General features: G+C 51.0%; 1 protein-coding gene across 2 annotated transcripts in view; it reads right to left on the bottom strand.

The window, feature by feature from the left end:
* Nucleotides 1-406: 406 nt before the first annotated feature.
* STUM (stum, mechanosensory transduction mediator homolog) overlaps nucleotides 407-6,000 on the bottom strand; it is a 51,406-nt gene continuing 45,812 nt past the window's right edge. The window contains exon 4 of one of the 2 annotated variants that reach the window (XM_075148166.1): nucleotides 407-2,602. The gene's annotated coding sequence lies outside the window, so the exon portion shown is untranslated. The remainder of the gene's footprint in view (nucleotides 2,603-6,000) is intronic. The other variant, XM_075148165.1, reaches the window with a different exon arrangement.

Below are 6,000 nucleotides of genomic sequence, written 5' to 3'. Positions count from 1 at the left end.
GCATGGAGGCTGCTCTGGCATGGGGAGCAGAGATAATGTGCCTGGAGTCATTTAAAGTGTTAAAAGTGCAAAGAAAACCCAGGTGAGAAGGTCTGCTGGTAGGTGCGTGCACAGGGGAATGCCAGAGGGGCTTTTCCCCCTCCCTTGTCTCTGTTTCAGAGGTGCAGATAAGGCTCCTCACCAGCCCTCTGCTCCCCTGTAAGGCTCTGGGTCCTTAAGAAAGCCGTGCCCTGGCCCCTGCCTCCTCTCCTTGGGTGATGCAGGTGTGGGCTGGTGTCTACTGGATGCTCTCCACCACCCAGCTGGTGGGAGGAGGAAGACCCATTTTGAGCCAGGGCTGATGGGTTTCTCCAGGCTATGTAAAGAGACTCTGCATTTCATTCCAGCTGTCCAGCAATAGAATATATTTAACTTAAAAAAAAAAAAAAAAAAAAAAAAAGAAAAATATCCACAGTATCAAAACACAGCAAGTCACAATCCAATACTCAGCGATATAAATAGGCATACCAATGGTCCTCTGTAACCTCTCTCTTTGGGCGTGAAAATGAAAGGCAGGCTCACCATCGGGGTGCAAACAGCACAGGTGGGCATGCACCCGTTCCCCCCTTCCTAGGGTGGAAAATCCCGATACACCCAAGCATGGGCAAAACCAAGGAAAACATGGACTTGAGCCAGCAATGGACAACTTATCCCCCTCCCAGCCTGTGGAGCAGCGCTTGTGCCGGTCTGTGTGTGGTGGGTGGAAAGGGGGGTGCGGGTCAGGGCGGGACTGCTTGCTGGGTATTTGGGGGAGCGCTGCCATCACCTCCAGGCAGTGCCAGTGGAGGCGAGCCCCTGTTTTGATCCCAAGCCCAAATGTGCCATTCCCTTTGACCTGCCTGCTGGAAGATGGATTGAGCTACTCTCGCCTTGTCGGTCCTAGAGTCTACGTGAAGCCTTCACATCCCACTGCACTTTCGGTGGAGGGGACGGGGGGGTGTCGCTTCCCTCTGGCCAGTGGGTGGGTGCAAGAGAAGCAGGACTGAATTTTAGCCTGGCTCTAGTTATGCATGCGGATAACAAGAGGAGTAAGGATGGCTTGTGGGTGGTATGGGCTCCTGTGGGATTCACTGTAACTAACCCTGGTTCAGCTGGTGCCACTGTCACCTGGGGTTTTACAACTCGCTGGTCCCACAGGGGGATGGAAATGCTGAGTGTCAGTTTGGAAAATAAATTGCAGCGCTGCCTGAAAGTGCATTGTGTGTGTGAGCGTGAAGAGAAGTCAGCTAGAAAATACAGGAGGGTGTTACCATGCCGTGGTTAGCAAGCGCGTGGGAGAAGCCATTGCTTTCGACTGGGAGGAATATTGGATCTAGCCAAGCTTATAGCTCTTCCTGTGTCTGGGCTTTACATGTCAGTGAACTCTTGGTGGTGTCTTGTACAGGATGCAGTTTGGGTTGAATAGTAATAAAGTACACTCTGGCTGGACCGTATGCATGTACGTGAACTGCAGGGTCATGCCAAAACAAGTAGGAGGCAAGGCAAGGGCGGATAAAAAACAGCCCCCTGAAGAATAACGAGACCATGACTCTTCAGTTTCCTGTCCGTGGAGCTCGGCACAATACCCCCGTGTCACGGCGAGACTACGACAAGGGGCGATTTCCAGCAGAACTGAAAGATCTTTAATAAAATGTGTGACAGTCGATGCACGTAGGGAGGAACATGCGGCTTTGTCTCGGAAAGCACAGGATGCGGCACAGATGGAGGCACCTCGCACGTCTAACACTCCCTACCGCACGGCTGCGTGTCGGAGCCGTTCCCGGCACGCAGCTCCGCTGACCTTTCCAGCTGCAATTGCCGAGCACACGTGCCGCGGGCGAGAGCGATGCTGACCCTCTGCGGCAAGCGCAGTCAGGCGGGAAAAGGGGGGGGGGGGGGGGGGGGGGGGGCGGGCCATCTGCCATAGCACCTTTTCCACAGTAAGTATGGATTTGGCAACACCAACAAACTTAGAAAAAATGTTAACGTGCTCTGCATTGAAATGGTTGGGCTGACCCAGAATGAAACTGGCCACAAATTTCAAAAAGACGTTTGGTTTGGTTCCTACCTGGAATTGCTGTCCACCGAGTAGTAAATCAGCTGTTTCAGCCCAGCTGGGTTCAAATACCAAGGAACTATTTCATTAAAGCCCTTTTTTTGAAAAACCTGGTTTTCACAATCAGGGAAGAGCAGCAGAAAATACCGTGTCGCTGGCGGATGGGGGTGAAGCGATGGCATTTACTCTTCATTACCTACTATCGCTCTTTAGCTGTAAAACTTGCATCTAAAACATCTATATTTAAAAAGCAGAAGATGATATCGGGATAGCCCGGTGCCATGCACCTTTGACCAGATCAAGCGTTCGCTGGCTGCGACCTCTAAGCTGCACCGGTGAGGAGGCAGGGTTGGTTTGCAGCGGCGGTGCGGTACGGCGTGGCGGGCGCTAGCGGGACGGCACGGCACGGCTCCCGCAAGCGGGAGGCGAGTTATCCAGCCCTGGTGTTGGTGGGCGTCCCGGAGTGGGTGGCCTCCCCCTGCGGCGCTCCGGAAAGAGGCGTAAAAGCGCTGGGTGATTAATTTGGCCCTAAAGAGAAAGACAAGCGTTGCTGATGGGGGGAAGCTCCAAATTAGCACTTATACCTGTGTCTTCACTGTGTGGCTCTTCGCACCAGTGCATGAATGGTGGGCACCCTGCACATATCTCTGGTTTGCTGCCAGCTTCCCCACCGCGAGCTCCCCAGGAGCCCCTCGAGGGGACGGGCTCTGCCTGGCTGGTCCCTGGCACAAAGCTCTGGTCTCTTATGAGAGGAGGAAAAACAACTCACGATGGAGGTGGGGGGGTGTGATATTAAAGATGGGACTGAGCAGATCCCCCTTGTGACCACTAAGACTTGAAATCCCGACTGCCTCCTCCAGCTTCCCCAGCCCTGCCCTGCGGCTCAGCCTCCGAGCTCCCTGCAGCCCGTGTCTCCCCACTACTTGCTACAGGGAGACCTGAAACCAGGCTCAGGGGCTCGCCTTTGTCCCAGAGCATGCTGCTGTTCACACCTGGGCTGGGGGGAGCTTGGGGGTGCTGGTTTTAATCAGGACTATTGGAAAAAGCAAAGGTTTTTATCATCGTTATTACTGCAGCAGGGCAGCTTTGGGGAAAATGTAATTTGGTGCTTGCTCCCCGGTAGCAAGACCAATCTATAAAGTTGCTCCTGTCCTAAAGAGAGAGTGGAAATCTGTCTGGTTCTAATTAAAATCAATTAAGCAAATCCCCACAACAGGCAGAAATAAGGCCTTTTGTCCTGGGTATCCATTTGACAGATTTCAGAGACTCCAAAATGGTGCGTTGGCTGTTTTCTTGGCTTCACCAATTTGATAGAAAGGTCAAAAATAAGAAAAATTTTTATGGAGCAAAACCTGAAAGTAAATTATAAATCCCGCACCTCTCCTGCGCAGTGCTGCTGGTGCCAAACTCCCTCATGCAATAAATGCAGCCAGCACGCAGACCTAACTGAACTGATGCTCTCTGGAGATGTGTGGCAGCGTTTCCATACAAGCCCTTCCCCAAATAATCCAATTCTCCCGTCCTCACTAGAGCACAGGGACAGACAGCACCAAATGTGGCCCGAAAGGCCAGCAAAACCCTGGCGATGCTGACAAGGAGCTAATCCTGCCACTTTTTGTTCCCAGGGGAACCTTTTGTACAGGTGCTGGGTCTCTGGGATGGGGCATCTGCTGCTGGTCTGACATCTGATGCCACAGGAGATATGACTTTTGGCAGTGCAATGCCCAGTGAAAATGTCAGCTTGTTTAACCCTCCCCAGACTGAGACTTCCTGCACTGCCTGTCCACTAAATGTTTAAATCCATCTTCTAAAAGTGAATCCATCTTCACAGGCACCAGAACAAGTTGTTCTTAAGCCACACTTTGCGGCTCCTATTTCAGAGCTTCTGCACCCAAAGGCTTTGCCTGGTTTCTTTTCGACACCTCTGCCAGCGGGCCTGGTGAAACCTGTTAGCCATGTCCGCAGAGGCTCCCGCGCATCCATCCCGAGACCACGGCACTCGATGCTCGGGCAGTGTTTGGAGTTTGCACTTGAACCAGCCATTCTGTTTTGGCGAATGTCAGAGGTAACCACTGCTCTTGGTCATCGTGCTCGCCACAGCTGAGCTGACAAGCTGTTTGGGTGGCTTAATGACTAGTTATAACCTCAAAACATTCCTACTGATCACAGCAGCAGCTTGTGAAGGTGTTTTCCAGCCGTGCTACTGATTCCCTGTTTGCTCCTGGTTAGGATCCTATTTAACCCTTATTTTCCCATGTGGGAAATGAAGGAGCAGAGCTTCTCTGTCTCGCAGTAAATGCTGAAGCTCAATTCTGTTACATCCGTACAGTCCTGCAAGATGGTACAGATAGTCAGATCTGCAGATGCTATAGCACAGGTCACTGAGCTTGACTGGTCCTTTTGGTAGAAATGGTCAAAGAGAGTTGCAATTGTTGAACATCATGAGCAGAAATCCTTTTGGCGATTGCTGTGGCAATGGTAATCTTGAGGAGCTCATCCCTTGGCTTTAACGCAGATGTCAGACGGCTCCTGGGTTTCATCTTTTCACCATTGACCTACTAGGAATTGACCTTTTCAAAGTGCTGCTGTCTTGCAAGCCTCTCCTTGGCAAAGCACGGTAACCATGCCTCGCTGCAGTGCAGCATCGTGGCAGGACAACTGTGCTGCTCTTCCTCTTGAGCACTTACAGCCCTGGGTTAAAAAGAAGCACTGACCGGTGCTTGTCTTCCAAAGAAACCCGCTTCACTGCTGCCTGTGTTGTGTGGTTTGCATCTCTCTAAAAGTTGATGGTTTTTCATCTTTCTTCCTCCAAAATTACAAATGAGCAGCTTTCCTGTCTGCACCGTGTTATGGATCTTTGCTTTCCGTGGAGCAGCCCAAAAAGCTGAGCTCAGCACCCCCATTTGGATAGAGGGTAGCTGCTAAATACCTGTTTCTGGCTGGCCAGCATAGCAGTATGAGCTTAGGGTGCGAGGCAAGAGAAATGCAGCCCGAGTTATTCCTGTGGTTCTGTCATGGGTTTGTTTTGGAGTCTGGTAATTTAACCTTACTGCATACTGCCGTTTCTCAGCTGTACAACATGGATAGTGATGTCTGTCTATCATCTCCAGATGCAGGGGGTTACTGTTAATATTTGAGCAGGACCTGTGAAATATTGCTTTAAACTTAATCTGCAGGATCTTCCACAAATCCATTTCATGTTGATTTGTTTCCTCTCCTCTTGCTAACCATGTGCCAAACAGCCAGTTTGAACATATGTCTCCTATAGACTATAGGCACTGTAGGACATGTGCTCAGTGGTGCTTGTGCAGTTTTGCAGGTGTTTAGCTCAGCATGTGGCTCAGGCACGTCATGCTCAAACACCAGGTAGTACTTGCACATGTACAAAGGGAATGTCTGCAAAATACGTTGCCCTAGCTGAAGTCTGGGTTGGGAAAATATACAATGAGTTGTTTGTGTTACAAATTTGCATCTTTATTATATGGGTTCCATCTGCTCTTCCGATTAAGGCTGCTGAGATCAGAGGAAGCGCTCGAGCCAGCAGTCTCCTGGCTCACGGCAAAGGCTGGTGCTCTCAAGCCTCCTGACTCTGCCCCTTTCTCCTGTTCAGGCAGCCCAAAGCTTTTTATAGCGCACAGTCATCGAAGGATGGCGTGAAAAAAGTTTGTCATCAGTTCTGATGCCTGCGCTGGATAAATGCACATGGTTTGGACGGGTCCTGTCCCACCACAAGTTAGCTGGGACTGTGGATTATGCTTTATCGTTAGCCCTGGAGAAGGATGTCCTGAGCTGGGAGAGCAGAGAGGTATTGGTGCCTGCTTTCCAAGGCTGTGGGCTCGCAGCGAAGTGTGGGCATTGGGCAGGTAGGAAACTTTCCAGGAGGAAAGCTCCTGCATCAAAGCCAGCGAGTCTCCAGCCATCAGGAG

This window comes from Calonectris borealis, chromosome 3 (assembly GCF_964195595.1).
Source record: "Calonectris borealis chromosome 3, bCalBor7.hap1.2, whole genome shotgun sequence".
NCBI lineage: Eukaryota > Metazoa > Chordata > Aves > Procellariiformes > Procellariidae > Calonectris > Calonectris borealis.
The sequence above is the reverse complement of the archived record's forward strand: the minus strand, read 5'-3'. Positions and strand labels throughout refer to the sequence as shown.